The sequence below is a fragment of the Oncorhynchus nerka genome, linkage group LG3, assembly GCF_034236695.1.
Source record: "Oncorhynchus nerka isolate Pitt River linkage group LG3, Oner_Uvic_2.0, whole genome shotgun sequence".
NCBI classification, from domain to species: domain Eukaryota; kingdom Metazoa; phylum Chordata; class Actinopteri; order Salmoniformes; family Salmonidae; genus Oncorhynchus; species Oncorhynchus nerka.
In genome coordinates this window covers 80946394-80965361 of record NC_088398.1, presented here as the reverse complement: position 1 = coordinate 80965361, position 18968 = coordinate 80946394, and the positions used below count along the sequence as shown (strand labels likewise).

At 43.6% G+C, this 18968-nt stretch overlaps 1 long non-coding RNA gene across 1 annotated transcript; it reads left to right on the top strand.

Moving 5' to 3' along the window:
• Positions 1–1408: 1408 nt before the first annotated feature.
• LOC115137605 (uncharacterized) lies at positions 1409–18675 on the top strand. Its single transcript, XR_003864816.2, has 3 exons — positions 1409–12415; positions 16769–16916; positions 17398–18675. It is a non-coding gene; the product is annotated as an uncharacterized LOC115137605 (long non-coding RNA).
• Positions 18676–18968: the final 293 nt, after the last annotated feature.

The window sequence follows — 18968 nt, the reverse complement described above, 5'->3', positions numbered from 1 at the left end:
GAGGTGTTTAGTCCCAGTACCCTTACCACCTGGGGGCGGCCCGTCAGGAAGTCCAGGATCCAAGATGCAGAGGGAGGTGTTTAGTCCCAGTACCCTTACCACCTGGGGGCGGCCCGTCACGAAGTCCAGGATCCAAGATGCAGAGGGAGGTGTTTAGTCCCAGTACCCTTACCACCTGGGGGCGGCCCGTCAGGAAGTCCAGGATCCAAGATGGAGAGGGAGGTGTTTAGTCCCAGTACCCTTACCACCTGGGGGCGGCCCGTCAGGAAGTCCAGGATCCAAGATGGAGAGGGAGGTGTTTAGTCCCAGGGTCCTTAGCTTAGTGATGCGTTTTGAAGGCACAATGTGTGGTGGTGATGATGTCAGGTTCTTCTTCAATAAGTCCTGGTCTAAGTTGCAGAAGGAGGTTTTTAGTCCCAGGGTCCTTAGCTTTTCAGGTGGATTCAACTGAAATTGCAACCAACTTTCTAAGGCTTGTTTAAAAAATAACTATGTTTTGGAGATGATTTCCTTTTCAAACAACCGAAAGTGAGCTGTTGTAATCTGAATAAAGGGGAAAAGGCCCTTCTTGAACATAGGATGAGACCTTCTTACCAATTGACTAGAGAACTAGCTTGGATTTAGGTATAACTTTTGTATTACTGATGCCTTTTGTAAGAAGTCTAATGCATTAATATTTAATAATTTCTGCCCTCTGAATTCATATTCTGTATATAAATAGGCCGTTTTAATTTTGTCTGGCTTGCTGTTCCATATATAATTGAATATTTTTTGTTCATATCATTTAACCTGTTGCGACGAGCAATCCGGGAGCGTAATTATAGCCTCAAGCTCTCAGTTAGATAGCAAATGTTCAGTTTTTACAAAAATATTATTTGTGTAGACAAATCGCTCAGTTTTGTTCATCACGTTTGGCTAAGAAAAAACCCCGAAAATTCAGTCATTACAACGCAAACTTTATTCCAAATTGCACAGCACACATTGCACCTGTACCCAGTTGCACAGGGCGGGGTCGAGACCCAGGGTCTCGAGCTTGATGACGAGCTTGGAGGGTACTATGGTGTTGAATGCCGAGCTGTAGTCGATGAACAGCATTCTCACATAGGTATTCCTCTTGTCCAGATGGATTAGGGCAGTGTGCAGTGTGGTTGAGATTGCATCGTCTGTGGACCTATTTGGGCGGTAAGCAAATTGGAGTGGGTCTAGGGTGTCAGGTAGGGCGGAGGTGATATGGTCCTTGACTAGTCTCTCAAAGCACTTCATGATGACGGAAGTGAGTGCTACGGGGCGGTAGTCGTTTAGCTCAGTTACCTTAGCTTTCTTGGGAACAGGAACAATGGTGGCCCTCTTGAAGCATGTGGGAACAGCAGACTGGTATAGGGATTGATTGAATATGTCCGTAAACACACCGGCCAGCTGGTCTGCGCATGCTCTGAGGGCGCGGCTGGGGATGCCGTCTGGGCCTGCAGCCTTGCGAGGGTTAACACTTTTAAATGTCTTACTCACCTCTTACTCACCTCGGCTGCAGTGAAGGAGAGACCGCATGTTTTCGTTGCAGGCCGTGTCAGTGGCACTGTATTGTCCTCAAAGCGGGCAAAAAAATTATTTAGTCTGCCTGGGAGCAAGACATCCTGGTCCGTGACTGGGCTGGGTTTCTTCTTGTCGTCCGTGATTGACTGTAGACCCTGCCACATGCCTCTTGTGTCTGAGCCGTTGTATTGAGATTCTAATTTGTCTCTGTACTGACGCTTAGCTTGTTTGATAGCCTTGCGGAGGGAATAGCTGCACTGTTTGTATTCGGTCATGTTACCAGACACCTTGCCCTGATTAAAAGCAGTGGTTCGCGCTTTCAGTTTCACGCGAATGCTGCCATCAATCCACGGTTTCTGGTTAGGGAATGTTTTTATCGTTGCTATGGGAACGACATCTTCAACGCACGTTCTAATGAACTCGCACACCGAATCAGCGTATTCGTCAATATTGTTATCTGACGCAATACGAAACATTTCCCAGTCCACGTGATGGAAGCAGTCTTGGAGTGTGGAGTCAGCTTGGTCGGACCAGCGTTGGACAGACCTCAGCGTGGGAGCCTCTTGTTTTAGTTTCTGTCTGTAGGCAGGGATCAACAAAATGGAGTGATTATAATCAAAGAGAATTCTCTTGGAAGATAATGCGGTCTACATTTGATTGTGAGGAATTCTAAATCAGGTGAACAGAGGATTTGAGTTCCTGTATGTTTCCTTCATCACACCATGTCTCGTTAGTCATGAGGCATACGCCCCCGCCACTCTTCTTACCAGAAAGATATCAGAAGATATCAGAAGTTTCTAAAGCCATGAATTTTCCAAGCTGTTTAAAGGCACAGTCAACTTAGTGTATGCAAACATCTGACCCACTGGAATTGTGATACAATAATAATTATAAGTGAAATAATCCGTCTGTAAACAATTGTTAGAAAAATTACTTGTGTTTTTTAATTTAATTTTAATTTAATTTAACCTTTATTTTACTAGGCAAGTCAGTTAAGAACAAATTCTTATTTTCAATGACGGCCTAGGAACAGTGGGTTAACTGCCTGTTGAGGGGCAGAACGACAGATTTGTACCTTGTCAGCTCAGGGATTTGAACTTGCAACCTTCCGGTTAGTAGTCCAACGCTCTAACCACCCCATGTCATGCACAAAGTAGATGTCCTAACCGACTTGCCAAAACTATAGTTTGTAAACAAGAAATTGTTGGAGTGGTTGAAAAATGAGTTTCAATCACTCCAACCTAAGTGTATGTAAACTTCCGACTTCAACTGTATGTATAGAAATGGTTCAAGTGACTATGCATATATAATGAACAGAGAGCAGCAGCAGCATAAAAGAGGGGTTGGCAGGAGGTGGGTGGAGGGACACAATGCAGATTTCCCGGCTAGCCAATCAGCGGGAGCACTGGTTGGTCGGGCTACTTGAGGTAGTATGTACATATGTACATGAATGTATAGTTAAAGTGACTATGCATATATGATAAACAGAGAGTAGCAGCAGCGTAAAAAGAGGGGTTGGGGGGAGGCACACAATGCAAATAGTCCGGGTAGCCATTTGATTACCTGTTCAGGAGTCTTATGGCTTGGGGGTAAAAACTGTTGAGAAGCCTTTTTGTCCTAGACTTGTCACTCCGGTACTGCTTGCCATGTGGTAGTAGAGAGAACAGTCTATGACTGCCTGGGGTCTTTGACAATTTTTAAGGCCTCCTCTGACACCACCTGGTGTAGAGTTCCTGGATGGCAGGCAGCTTAGCCCCAGTGATGTACTGAGCCGTACGCACTTCCCTCTGAAGTGCCTTGCGGTCAGAGGACAAGCAAGTGCCGTACCAGGCAGTGATGCTCTTGATTTTAATTTATATATTCATTATTTTGCCAGGTAAGTTGACAGAACACATTCTCATTTACAGCAATGACCTGGGGAATAGTTACAGTGGAGAGGAGATGAAGGAGCCAATTGTAAACTGGGGATTATTAAGTGCCCGTGATGGTTAGATTGGGAATTTAGCAAGTACCCCAGGGATAACACCCCTACTCTTACAATAAGTGCCATGGGATCTTCAATGACCTCAGAGAGTCAAGACATCCATTTATTGTCCCATCCAATAGACTGCACCCTACACAGTCAATCAATCACTGCCCTGGGGCAGAGGGATATTTTTTTAGACCAGAGGAAAGAGTGCCTCCTAATGGCCCTTCAACACCACTTCCAACGGAATCTGGTCTCCCATCCACAGACTGACCAGGACCAACCCAGGACCAACCCTGCTTAGCTTCAGAAGCAAGCCAGCAGTGGTATGCAGGGTGGTATGCTGCTGGCAGCTAACCCTAACCCTAAGCTGTAGAACCTTTTGAGTATCTCAGGACCCATGCCAAATCTTTTTAGTTTCCTGAGGGGGAATAGGCTTTGTCGTGCCCTCTTCACGACTGTCTTGGTGTGTTTGGACCATTCTAGTTTGTTGGTGATGTGGACACCAAGGAACTTGAAGCTTTCCACTTGCTCCACTGTTGCCCTGTCGATGAGAATGGGGGCGTGCTCGGTCCTCCTTTTCCTCAAGTCCACAATCATCTCGTTAGTCTTGGTTACGTTGAGGGATAGATAAGTGTTCCTTTTTTCCAGGTGAGAAAGGGCATGTATGACGTTCCTTGTAGTCTGTAAACATTATTTTTATTACCATATCATTTTTGTATGTTCTCTATACGTACTTGAAAATTTGCACACATACCGCTGCCATCTGGTGGCGCAAATCTAAATTGCGCCTAGATTCATATCATGTTATGGCCTTTCTGAGATGATGAAAAAAAGTCTAATTCGAAAAAATTGTTTTTTGTTTGTATTATCTTTTACCAGATCTAATGTGTTATATTCTATTACATTAATTTCACATTTACACAAAAATGTTCCTTTCAAATGGTATCAATAATATGCATATCCTTGCTTCAGGTCAGAGCTACAGGCAGTTAGATTGAACAATTCTTAAATCTAAAAGGTACTACAATCAAATGATAGTAAATCAGCTTTTTAGTACCCATGTGGATTGTACTTTGGAAAAAAGCTGTACTTTAATTTAAGGAAACATTTTATATTTTAGTTTTACAGAACATGCACATTTAAACTGTCATTTTGCTGTAAAAACACTTTTTTAATTAGATTTTTTTAGGTAACATTATTTACATATCATGATGTTTTGATAAGAATGTTGTGACATGGAATGTGGGGTTTGTTGTCACTATCAGCTCCATTATAACCATATCGTTCTGGAACATTGCCACGGCCAGTATATAATGAATCCCTGTATAGGAAAAGGGATGCCATTTGGGAAGCAGATAAACATCTCCCCGTGTTCCTAATAATCAGTGTTATGGTGGCTCTGTCATTAGCCAGCCACTCTGATAGAACAAATATAGCCTTCGAGGACAAAGGTACACTTCAAACACTCATGTACACTTCAAACATTCAGGATTAGCCATCCTGTGTGAGTGGTGCACGCACCCACTATACACACTTCCACAAGTATGGTAGTATAGAAATGCAATGTGGTTGTGTTGCCCTCTGGTGGTTGAGTTAAGTAAGTGAGGTGGAGGAGCAGAGTTTAATTGAGTGAATGAGTTGAGTCTTAGTTGTGTATCCTACTCTCTGTAATAGAGGAGATTGTGTGAAAGGGCAGAGGATTTGGATGAGGTTTTGTTCTCCATGTTAATGCTGGATCAAACTTTCCTTTCCTTAGGTTATTCTTGTTGTTTCTTCAAATGAATCTATTCATTATTTTCTGATCCTGTATCTGTGTAGTCATGTTATTATTTCATATTATGGATATTTATGGTTATTTTATTGTTTTTCTTTCTTATTTAATTTTGTACTATTGGCCTAACATTAAAACAAATTAATATACAGGTTTAAATGTAAACACTTCATTTTCATGTTAATGTCACATCATTTGTTTTTTGTCAAAGTATTTCTCCCACACCTTCTTGCATTCAGAGTCATCCTCCACCGTCACTGCCACTTCCATCAAAACGCTGGAACCCTGGTTGTTGTTCGAGTTAGTCTTGCCCCAACCAGCTACGGAGCATTTAGGGGATGCTGGGAGATGTTCATCCTCCTTTGGGAGTCCAAAGTCTTGGTTAGATGAGCTGTGGTCCTTAACTATAAGAGGAAATAAAAATAAAATAAAATGAGATAAAATTATTATATTCTATTTGTATAATTCAGAATAAACCTTGAATTAAACTCTATAAATATTCATGTCAAGATTTTCAAAATATGCTTTTCAACCATAGCAAAACAAGCATTTGTGTAAGATTATTGATAGCTAGCATAGCATTTAGCGTAGCATTCAGCATGCAACATTTTCACAAAAACAAGAAAAAGCATTCAAATAAAATCATTTACCTTTGAAGAACTTCAGATATTTTCAATGAGGAGACTCTCAGTTAGATAGCAAATGTTCAGTTTTTACAAAAATATTATTTGTGTAGGACAAATCGCTCCGTTTTGTTCATCGCGTTTGGCTGCGAAAAAAACCTGAATCCAGGAGTGTAATTCTCTAGGCAAGCTCATTAGCATAACACAACGTTAACTATTCATGAATATCGCAAATGAAATGAAATAAATATATTAGCTCTCAAGCTTAGCCTTTTGTTAACAACACTGTCATCTCAGATTTTCAAAATATGCTTTTGAACCATAGCTAAACAAGCATTTGTGTAACAGTATTGATAGCCTAGCATAGGATTAAGCCTGGCATTCAGCATGCAACATTTTCACAAAAACAAAAAAAGCATTCAAATAAAAATATTTTACCTTTGAAGAACTTCAGATGTTTTCAATGAGGAGACTCTCAGTTAGATAGCAAATGTTCAGTTTTTACAAAAAGATTATTTGTGTAGACAAATCGCTCAGTTTTCTTCATCACGTCTGGGTAAGAAAAACCCGAAAATGAAGTCATTAAAAAGCTAACTTTTTTCCAAATTAACTCCATAATATCGACAGAAACATGGCAAACGTTGTTTAGAATCAATCCTCAAGGTTTTTTTCACATATCTATTCGATGATAAATCATTCGTGGCAGTTTAGTTTCTTCTCTGAAGAAATGGAACGCGCATGGACCTGGAGAATACGCAATAATTTCGACGCAGGACACCGGGCGGACACCTGGTAAATGTAGTCTCTTATGGTCAATCTTCCAATGATATGCCTACAAATACCTCACAATGCTGCAGACACCTTGGGGAAACGACAGAAAGGGCAGGCTCATTCCTGGCGCATTCACAGCCATATAAGGAGACATTGGAACACAGCGCCTTCAGAATCTGGGGCATTTCCTGTATGAAACTTCATCTTGGTTTCGCCTGTAGCATTAGTTCTGGGGCACTCACAGATAATATCTTTGCAGTTTTGGAAACGTCAGAGTTTTTTTTTTCCAAAGCTGTCCATTACATTCATAGTCGAGCATCTTTTCGTGACAAAATATCTTGTTTAAAACGGGAACGTTTTTTATCCAAAAATTAAAAGAGCGCCCCCTATCTCGAAGAAGTTAAAGTTCATTCGAAATAAGTACTATATACTGTAGAAAGGAGACATTAGAGGTGTCTTGAAGATTACCTTTAGTAGCATGACGTCATAACTGATCTGCGTTGCATTCTCATGTAGATTACCTTCAGTAGCATGACGACATAACTGATCTGCGTTGCATTCTCATGTAGATTACCTTCAGTAGCATGACGTCATAACTGATCTGGGTTGCATTCTCATGTAGATTACCTTCAGTAGCATGACGTCATAACTGTTCTGCGTTGCATTCTCATGTAATGGATGCCGAAGGTAATGGGACACCTGAATCTTCTGACAACTCTTCTTCCACTTCTTTAAGTCGTGGGCTCCAAGCACCACCGTTAAAGGATAAGCACTAACAGATCATCAAAACGGGTCACAAGACATAGAATGAAATAGAAGAATTCCTCAAGAGGCCTAACAAGATGCAACAAAACAAACAGCATCTGGATTAATTTGTTGTCTACGACAAAGAAAACTCACTTCCTTAAGCAGTGTGCTGAAGTCAGGACAAAGTCCTCCCAGATGAGCAGGTGAGATGGAGTGGAAATATCACACATTTTAAGTAGGTTGTAAGTGGCCTCAGATGATTCATACCAAAAAGCACCTTTTAAAACAAAGTACATCATCCATATGTCTCTTTAGAATGTCACTCATATCATTCAAGTCCCTGTCAGGACCTCAACAGGAACAAGAACATTATAAATTCCAAACTGTAGTTGGTCAATAAGTATAAGGCTTTTCATTCAGGGGGCGATGAAACAACAGAGCCCCATTTAATGAAGGGAAGTGAAGTGGGCGGAGGGACACAATAGGAGCTAAGATGCTAATATGTGTGTAAACTACATAGTTCTGTGAGTGTCACTGAGTAGCTGATACCCATTTCATGGGAGCACAATCTCTAGTTTAAACTGTACAGTCCAATCTGTATGTTCAATATGCACATTGGGCTGTGTAGTGAACTGATTTCTCATAAAGTCCTGCAGCTAAAACGCTAGAATTTGTGTAAACTCTACACAGTTGTGTCCTGTGAATGTCACTGAGGAGATATCCCATTTCATGGGGACACAATCCATAGGTTAGGCTGTACAGTGGAAACATTCCCCCCATTGTAAAGTCTATTACATCCACAGTGGGATTTAATCTGTTTTTGTGTCGATCTGTGTTAGTATGCACTTTGAGAAACAACATTGGTTTCATTTTACTTTCTAGGAAATCATGTGACCCTTAATGCAACCGCTGTGTCCGATTTTTTAAAAACTTTACAGAAAAAGCATAATCTGAGAACGGCGCTCAGAGCCCAAAACAGCCAGAGCAATATCCGCCATTTTATTCACTTACCTTTGATGATCTTTATCAGAAGGCACTCCCAGGAATCCCAGTTCTACAGTAAATGACTGATTTGTTCCATAAAGTTCCATCATTTATGTCCAAATAGCCACTTGTTGTTAGCGTGTTCAGCCCAGTAATCGATTTTCATGAGGCGCAGGCACTTCGTCCAGACAAAGACTCCAAAAGTTCCGTTACAGTCCTTTAGAAACATGTAAAACGATGTATGGAATCAATCGTTATGATGTTTTTAACATAAAACATCAATAATGTTCCTAATTCCTTTGTCTTCAGAAAAGCACTGGAAAGAGATGTAACTCTGTCGGGAGCGCGTCATGAGACCAAGGCTCTCTGCCAGACCACTGACTCAAAGAGATCTCATGAGCCCCTCCTTTAAAGTAGAATCCTCAAACCAGTTTCTAAAGACGGTTGACATCTAGTGGAAGCCTTAGGAAGTGCAGCATGCTCATCCATATCTCAATGTGTATTCGGTAGGCCAAGCTTTGAAAAACTACAAACCTCAGATGTCCCACTTCCTGGTTGGATTTTTTCTCAGGTTTTTGCCTGCCATATGAGTTCTGTTATACTCACAGACATCATTCAAACAGTTTTAGAAACGTCAGAGTGTTTTCTATCCAATATCAATAATAACATTCTTATATTAGCATCTGGGACAGAGTAGGAGGCAGTTCACTCTGGGCACCCTACTCATCCAAATGTGAAAATGCTGCCCCCTATCCCAAAAAGGTTATGCTAGAGTTCATTTGTGCAACGATAACAAGCTAGTAATAAGCTAACTGAGAAACTTGGCTCCCAAAGTAACTAATGTCACACAGTCGTACACAACACCAGTGATGCTCTGTCTGTCTGTGGCCATACGGCCCGAGGAAAGGTCCTCCTCTGTGCTGACAGGGTGGCTGAGGCTCGGTGACGGAGAGAGGGAGAGGTTGATTTATCTATTCAATGTTTATTAACTTCTTCTCTCATTCCTTTGTTCTCCTGGAGGACTGGCACCTATCCAGGGAGCACTAATGCAAAATGGATTATGTTTTCCGCCCGCTGCACTGGAAGCTAGCCATTCTCGTGTGTGTGTGTGTGTGTGTGTGTGTGTGTGTGTGTGTGTGTGTGTGTGTGTGTGTGTGTGTGTGTGTGTGTGTGTGTGTAGTGTGTGTGTAGTGTGTGTGTAGTGTGTGTGTGTGTGTGTGTGTGTGTGTGTGTGTGTGTGACAACCGAACCGGAGCTGTTTTTAGGATACGCAGTGCGGAAAGACAGTCGGTGACAGTCGGTGACAGTTGGTGACAGTCGGTGGCAGTTTGGAAGTAAACTCTCTTCAGCTGGTGGTGTTAATGAGAGACAGTGTGGTCGACCATACAGGATGCGTAGTGCTCTGTGGTCAATGTCTCCACCTGGTGTTGAAATAGAGAAGTGAAATCAGTAAACAACAATTGGAAAACCTTTTTTTCAGCTACTTTTTTTTAGGTGTAATTATATGTGACCACTACTATATAATACTTGTGTGAATATGTTGTGTAGTGAAAAATAAACAATAGGAAAACTAGGGATAACATCAATAAACATGTACAGCTTGGGCAAAGAGGTCGAGCAACTGGTTTGGACAACAGTTTTTGAGCTAAGCTCCCTCTGTATGTAAACAGGAAGTACAAAAAGGGGGGGGGGACAACAAAGGAATGTGGCCCTTCACAAAAGCATTCTATAGTCCTTCTCTAGATGTAGACCTCTGTACTAAAGTATGGTCTCTGGTCTCGCCTTCTGATGTCTCTCTCTGGTCTCTCCTTCTAATGTCTCTCTCTGGTATCTCTCTCTCTGGTCTCTCTCTGGTCTCTCCTTCTGATGTCTCTCCATATCTCTGGTATCTCTCTCCGGTCTCTCACTCTCTCTGCTCTCTCTCTCTCTCTCTCTCTCTCTCTCTGGTCTCTCCTGATGTCTCTCTCTATCGCTGGTATCTCTCTCTCTCTGCTCTCTCTCTCTATCCCTGGGTTCTCTCTCTCTGGGTTCTCTCTTTCTGGTCTCTGAGGTCACTCCTCTCTCCACCCCCTCTCTCTGTCTCTCTCTTTCACTCTCCTTGTACTTGACATTAAAGGGAGGTTAAAGTGGGATAGGCCAGCGTCTGGCCAAGGGTTGTCTGGCTGGGAAGGGCTGGCTGGTAGAGAAGGGCTGGCAAGGAAGGGCAGGCTGGGAAGGGCTGGCTGGCAGGGAAGGGCTGGCTGGCAGGGAAGGGCTGGCTGGTAGAGAAGGGCTGGCAGGGAAGGGCTGGCTGGCTGGGAAGGGCTGGCTGGTAGAGAAGGGCTGGCTGGCAGGGAAGGGCTGGCAAGGAAGGGCAGGCTGGGAAGGGCTGGCTGGCAGGGAAGGGCATTTCACGGTAAAGTCTACACCTGTTGTATTCAGTGCATGTGACGAATACAATTGGATTTGATTCGATTTACCCTGGTGCTTGAGTGGGCCTGTGAACTACACTTATTGGAGAAAGGCTGATAACTTTCTGGCTGTGCTGCTGTCTGGCTGTCTGGCTGTGTTGCTGTCTGGCTGTGTTGCTGTCTGGCTGTCTGGCTGTGTTGCTGTCTGGCTGTCTGGCTGTGTTGCTGTCTGGCTGTGTTGCTGTCTGGCTGTGTTGCTGTCAGGCTGTCTGGCTGTGTTGCTGTCAGGCTGTCTGGCTGTCTGGCTGTGTTGCTGTCAGGCTGTCTGGTTGTGTTGCTGTCTGGCTGTCAGGCTGTGTTGCTGTCTGGCTGTCTGGCTGTGTTGCTGTCTCACTGTCTGTGTGTGTTGCTGTCAGGCTGTCTGTCTGTCTGGCTGTGTTGCTGTCTGTCTGTCTGGCTGTGTGTCTGTCTGTCTGGCTGTGTTGCTGTCTGGCTGTGTTGCTGTCAGGCTGTCTGGCTGTGTTGCTGTCTGGCTGTCTGGCTGTGTTGCTGTCAGGCTGTCAGGCTGTGTTGCTGTCTGTCTGGCTGTCTGGCTGTGTTGCTGTCTGGCTGTGTTGCTGTCTGGCTGTGTTGCTGTGTGGCTGTCTGGCTGTGTTGCTGTCTGGCTGTGTTGCTGTCTGGCTGTCTGTCTGGCTGTGTTGCTGTCAGGCTGTCTGGCTGTCTGGCTGTCAGACTGTCTGGCTGTCTGTCTGGCTGTCTGGCTGTGTTGCTGTCTGGCTGTCTGTCTGACTGTGTTGCTGTCTGGCTGTGTTGCTGTCAGGCTGTCTGGCTGTCAGGCTGTCTGGCTCTCTGGCTCTCTGGCTGTCAGGCTGTCAGGCTGTCTGGCTGTCAGGCTGTCTGGCTGGCTGTCTGGCTGTGTTGCTGTGTTGCTGTCTGGCTGGCTGTCTGGCTGTGTTGCTGTCAGGCTGTCTGGCTGTGTTGCTGTCAGGCTGTCTGGCTCTCAGGCTGTCTGGATGTCAGGCTGTCTGGCTGTCAGACTGTCTGGCTGTGTTGCTGTCTGTCTGGCTCTGTGAGGAATACTCTCCTGATGCATAATTTGGAAGTTGTTCTTTTAAGCTTTTCAATTGAATTGTTTTCTTTTTGCAGGGACTTTCAGTTTGTCAGCCAGAGTTGGTTCATGTCAGCTCTCCTCTCTATCCTTTTAGTTCTCCCTCCCTCCCTTCTTCTCTCCCTCCTTTCTCTCCACTCCTGCGGCAGTAATGACTAGCTTTCCCTCTGAGGAGAGATGTCACTCTCGACAATGAGAGCAAATTGTATCTGTTCTTTTGAGCTACACCATTACCCCTGAAACTCACGTTGCTCTCTCCATCTCTTTCCTTCACACTCTCTTTCTCTCCTCTCTCTTTAAGTTTCTCTCCATCTTTCTTTTTCTCCCCCCCCCCCCCCCCACCGTTCAGAGACATTCCGCTGTATGTTCTGTCAGACAGAGGTAGAGAAGGATGAGTCTGGTGACCCGTTTCAACGAACAGATCGAGCCCATCTACGCGCTGCTGAGTGAGACCGAGGAAGTCCAGCTATCAAACAACCTGCTGGAGCCCGAGCCTGCCGAGATCCCCGGCCTCTGATAGAGGTAAGCTCTGACCCGTCTTCATGTTTACCAGTCCAACAATAAAATGATCTGTCACCACTGAGCCAGTCCTGTAAATATCACAGGTGTACAGATTAAACCCTTCTATCTGTTGTTATTAGTGAAATGGAACATTGTCAACTCTGTGTTCAAGTTCATAAGTCCCATTGTAAACTACTGTCCCATGATACTGTCCCGTTCTACGTAGTTAACTGTCTCTCCATCCTTTCTGTCTTGCCCCGAAGTGTTCAAGTTCACAAGTATCATTGTAAACTACTGTCCCGTTGTCACGCCCCGACCGTAGAGATCCTTTTTATTCTCTATGTCTGGTTGGTCAGGGTGTGACTCTGGTGGGAAACTCTATGTTCATTGTTTCTATGTTTTGGCCTGGTATGGTTCTCAAATCGGGGACAGCTGTCCATCGTTGTCTCTGATTGGGAATCATACTTAGGCAGCCTTTTTTCCTTTTGTAATTGTGGGTAGTTGTCTTTGCTAATGGCATTATGGCCTAAGTTATCTTCACGGTCGTTTCCTTGTTCTTTGTTTTTGTTGGCGACATTTGTAAATAAAAATAAATGTACGCTCAGCACCTTGGTGGGGTCATTTCCACGACGACAGCGATCGTGACACCCGTGCTTCAATGTTATCTCTACTGTCCCATGCTACAATGTTATCTCTACTGTCCCGTGCTTCAATGTTATCTCTACTGTCCCGTGCTACAATGTTATCTCTACTGCCCTGTCCTACAATGTTATCTCTACTGTCCCGTGCTACAATGTTATCTCTACTGTCCTGTGCTACAATGTTATCTCTACTGTCCCGTGCTACAATGTTATCTCTACTGTCCTGTCCTACAATGTTATCTCTACTGTCCCGTGCTACAATGTTATCTCTACTGTCCCGTGCTACAATGTTATCTCTACTGTCCTGTCCTACAATGTTATCTCTACTGTCCCGTGCTACAATGTTATCTCTACTGTCCTGTGCTTCAATGTTATCTCTACTGTCCTGTGCTTCAATGTTAATTCTACTTCCCGTGCTTCAATGTTATCTCTACTGTCCCGTGCTACAATGTTATCTCTACTGTCCCGTGCTACAATGTTATCTCTACTGTCCCATGCTACAATGTTATCTCTACTGCCCCGTGCTACAATGTTATCTCTACTGTCCTGTGCTACAATGTTATCTCTACTGTCCTGTCCTACAATGTTATCTCTACTGTCCCGTGCTACAATGTTATCTCTACTGTCCTGTCCTGCAATGTTATCTCTACTGTCCCGTGCTACAATGTTATCTCTACTGTCCTGTGCTTCAATGTTAATTCTACTTCCCGTACTTCAATGTTATCTCTACTGTCCCGTGCTACAATGTTATCTCTACTGTCCCGTGCTACAATGTTATCTCTACTGTCCCGTGCTACAATGTTATCTCTACTGCCCCGTGCTACAATGTTAACTATACTGCCCCGTGCTACAATGTTAACTATACTGTCCCGTGCTACAATGTTATCTCTACTGCCCCATGCTACAATGTTAACTATACTGCCCCATAATACAATGTTAACTATACTGCCCCGTGCTACAATGTTAACTATACTGTCCCGTGCTACAATGTTATCTCTACTGCCCCGTGCTACAATGTTAACTATACTGCCCCATGCTACAATGTTAACTATACTGCCCCATGCTACTGTCCCATTCTACTGTCCCATTCTACTGTCCCATACTACTTCCCATGCTGCTGTCCCATGCCACAATGTTAACTCTACTGTCCCATGCTACAATGTTAACTCTACTGTCCAATGCTACAATGTTAACTCCACTGTCCCATTCTACTGTCCCATGCTACAATGTTAACTCTACTGTCCAATGCTACAATGTTAACTCTACTGTCCAATGCTACAATGTTAACTCCACTGTCCAATGCTACAATGTTAACTCTACTGTCCAATGCTACAATGTTAACTCTACTGTCCAATGCTACAATGTTAACTCTACTGTCCAATGCTACAATGTTAACTCTACTGTCCAATGCTACAATGTTAACTCTACTGTCCAATGCTACAATGTTAACTCCACTGTCCAATGCTACAATGTTAACTCCATTATCCCATGCTACTGTCCCATGCTACAATGTTAACTCTACTGTCCAATGCTACAATGTTAACTCTACTGTCCAATGCTACAATGTTAACTCCACTGTCCCATGCTACAATGTTAACTCTACTGTCCAATGCTACAATGTTAACTCCACTGTCCCATGCTACAATGTTAACTCCACTGTCCCATGCTACAATGTTAACTCCACTGTCCAATGCTACAATGTTAACTTTACTGTCCAATGCTACAATGTTAACTTTACTGTCCCATGCTACAATGTTAACTCTACTGTCCAATGCTACAATGTTAACTCCACTGTCCCATGCTACTGTCCCATGCTACAATGTTAACTCCACTGTCCCATGCTACTGTCCCATGCTACAATGTGAACTCCACTGTCCCATGCTACTGTCCGACTCTACAATGTTAACTCCACTGTCCCATGCTACTGTCCCATGCTACAATGTTAACTCTACTGTCCAATGCTACAATGTTAACTATACTGCCCCATGCTACAATGTTAACTATACTGCCCCATGCTACTGTCCCATTCTACTGTCCCATTCTACTGTCCCATACTACTTCCCATGCTGCTGTCCCATGCCACAATGTTAACTCTACTGTCCCATGCTACAATGTTAACTCTACTGTCCAATGCTACAATGTTAACTCCACTGTCCCATTCTACTGTCCCATGCTACAATGTTAACTCCACTGTCCCATGCTACTGTCCCATGCTACAATGTACAGTTTGTACAGTTTGTACAGTACGGACTAGAACTACGATTTACCTCTGTTGTTTTACACTACAGACTAGAACTACGATTTACCTCTCTGTTGTTGTACAGTACAGACTAGAACTACGAGGTACCTCACTGTTGTTGTACAGTCTAGAACTACGATTTACCTCTGTTGTTGTACAGTACAGACTAGAACTACGAGGTACCTCACTGTTGTTGTACAGTACAGACTAGAACTACGATTTACCTCTCTGTTGTTGTACAGTACAGACTAGAACTACGATTTACCTCACTGTTGTTGTCCAGTAAAGACTAGAACTACGATTTACCTCACTGTTGTTGTCCAGTAAAGACTAGAACTACGATTTACCTCACTGTTGTTGTCCACTAAAGACTAGAACTACGATTTACCTCACTGTTGTTGTCCAGTAAAGACTAGAACTACGATTTACCTCACTGTTGTTATACAGTACAGACTAGAACTACGATTTACCTCACTGTTGTTGTACAGTACAGACTAGAACTACGATTTACCTCACTGTTGTTGTACAGTACGGACTAGAACTATGATTTACCTCTCTGTTGTTGTACACTACAGACTAGAACTACGATTTACCTCTCTGTTGTTGTACAGTACAGACTAGAACTACGATTTACCTCACTGTTGTTGTACAGTACGGACTAGAACTACGATTTACATATTTCCGTAACATTTATAAACGGCGAGTCTCTAAAATACGGGAAACGTTTCACGCAAAATGTCAGGTCTAATTCTTTACAAGGTTAAATGTTAAATTTGTTACATTAAATAATTCAGTAATGACTCAAAAAAAGATTATGTCGGTCATCCGTTTTTAACGGCAGTAGGAAACTGCTAACAGCTGAGATCTGACAGCTAACTGCACAAAAGCCCACTTTGGGAATACAGACCCTTAGAAATTGGCAGATCTAGTGGCAAAAGTAAGAACTGCAGAAAATGCACGATATAAAAAGGGGAGAGGCTATAAGAACACGCCTTGTGCCCAAACTGATGACTTACAGTACGTCGCACAGCTGAGAGTCTAGTGGAGATGAATTCATTTGTTTCAATCAGTTTAGTCAGTCGTCGTGTTGCGCCCTTCCCAGCTAGCTAGTTTATGCTGGCTAGCTGACAACAGCAGCATGATGCTAGTTAAAAACTTGTAAAATAATATTTCGATGTGTGAGGGTGAAAAAATGTGTATTATTGGTCAACATCTGGAACCTGAATGACCAGTGTAACCAGTGTTGTATCGAGTTGCTTCCCACTGTTGCTTCCCACTGTTGCTTGCCACTGTTGCTTGCCACTGTTGCTTCCCACTGTTGCTTCCCACTGTTGCTTGCCACTGTTGCTTCCCACTGGGTAGCTGAGGAAAGAGACCGGAGTCCCCAGCTACCAACTGGTAAATATGGGGAGTTTGGCTCTTTTCACTGACTGTGATATTTTTGACTTGTTAAGTCAATAGAGCAAATATTTAAACAAATTTTGTTCATTTCAGTCAGTGATGCCCATAGCATGCAGGACCCCTACCGACAAACGATGAACAGGAACTCCAAAGAATCATGATTCTACAAGCCTCTCGTCACAAGTCATTCACCATAGGGGGCTTATTGGAGATTTCATCTGTAACTGCAATTTATAAAATGGTTAGTGTCCTTTTATTGTCCCCAGCACAAGGTGCACCTAAAGTTGTTATGGTGAACATATTACAGCCGTACCGGCAGTCACGAGTGTTATTGACTGTATGTTTTGTTTATTCCGTGTGTAACTCTGTGTTGTTGTATGTGTCGCACTGCTATGCTTTATCTTGGCCAGGTCGCAGTTGCAAATGAGAACTTGTTCTCAACTAGCCTACCTGGTTAAATAAAGGTGAAATAAATAAATACATAAATGACCGGAGTCAAATTCCACGTGACCATTTAGTCTCAGTAACTAGGCTTCTCTAAGCTCTGATTCTGCTGATGGTCATTAGTAGTGTTATGTTCTGTTAATTACTGATGTCCCCTTTAAGGCGGGAGCACCCTTGGTCATGCGCAGTGTTGTTCTATGTTATTCTGGTACTAACTCGTTTTAGTAAATGTGAAGCTCCAGTTCAATTGCTTTTATTCCGAGTCTTTCTTTCAACAGATAGAAAACATGGCGAAGAACTGTAGCGGATGTTTGGAAACCCTTCACATGCCTGCTCCTGTCCCAGTCCCCCCATGGGAATGGCCCGCAGAGCCATGGCAGAGAATTCATGTGGACTACGCTGGTCCCTTTGAAAAGCACATGTTTCTGGTTATAGTGGATGCCCATTCCAAATGGCCAGAGGTGTTTTGCACTGACTCCTCCACCTCAGCTCAGACGATAGAGTGTCTCAGAACAACGTTTGCATGGTTCGGTTTGCCACTGCAGCTGGTAAGTGACAACGCGCAAGCTTTTGTAAGTGACGAGTTTACAAGATTCATGTCAGTAAATGGAATCAAACACTCAACCTCAGCTCCATACCACCCTGCCACCAATGGGCTGGCAGAACGCATTGTGCAAACCCTAAAGTAAGTACTCCGTGCAGCAAAACGAGACGAAGGGACTTTGCAAACAAAACTGGCCAAGTTCCTGGCCTCCTACCGAAACACCCCACATGCCACAACAAATGAAAGCCCAGCCGCACTGATGTTCGGGAGGCCTCTCCGCACACAGCTGGACATCATGAAGCCAAACAGGCGTAATGAAGTGCTGAACAAACAAGCCAAGATGCTCTCCAGTGGCCGGGAGCGCCATCTCCAAACAGGACAGGAAGTGATGGTGCGAGACTACAGAAGAGGAGGGAAATGGACAAGAGGGGCCGTACACACACAAACGGGACCCAGAACTTACCAGGTTCAAGTGAGCCCAGACATAATCTGGCGGCGTCACATTAACCAAATGCATTCCACGGAAAACAGCACAACAATCGAGAGAGAACAGGCACAGAGAGCTCATGAGAGTGACACACAGGGAACTGTAGAGGACGGTGGGGCAGTAAAGAGACCCCAGGCTGAAAGAACTGAACGTGTTGATGAAGGTGCTGCTATAGCAGAAGCTATAATGGTAAAAGCACTGAGGATGTTCAGGAGCCTCCAGACAATCCGAGGCGCTACCCAGAACGAAGGCACCGTCCACCAGACAGACTAGACTTATAAACAAACAAACAAAAACTAACTGTTCAAGTTCAAATTAAAAGATGCAAAATAACTACAACAAGTTCTGGGAAATGTTTCAGTTGTGGTTTGGTAAAAGTAACTCTGATTGTATAAGAGAAGGAATGTTATGTTCTGTTAATTACTGATGTCCCCTTTAAGGATGGAGCACCCTTGGTCATGCGCAGTGTTGTTCTATGTTATTCTGGTACTAACTAGTTTGAGTAAATGTGAAGCTCCAGTTCAATTGCTTGTATTCCGAGTCTTTCTTATTACATAAATAAGTACTAAGTGTTATGACACTACAAGTAGACTACCAAACTTACTAACTGTCTGCTACACAACACTCTATTGTCCCTCTGATCACTCTGACATCAATGCAAATGTAATGGAAAATGTAATCAAACACTTAATGAGAGCCCATGAGCTCATGTTGCGCTACACTACAGGCGATGTAATTGTGTGAGAAAATTGAGTTTTGATGGCCTCTATTAAAACCTCTTAGCGTCCCCTGAGACGTCTGCATCCCACCCAGCCATC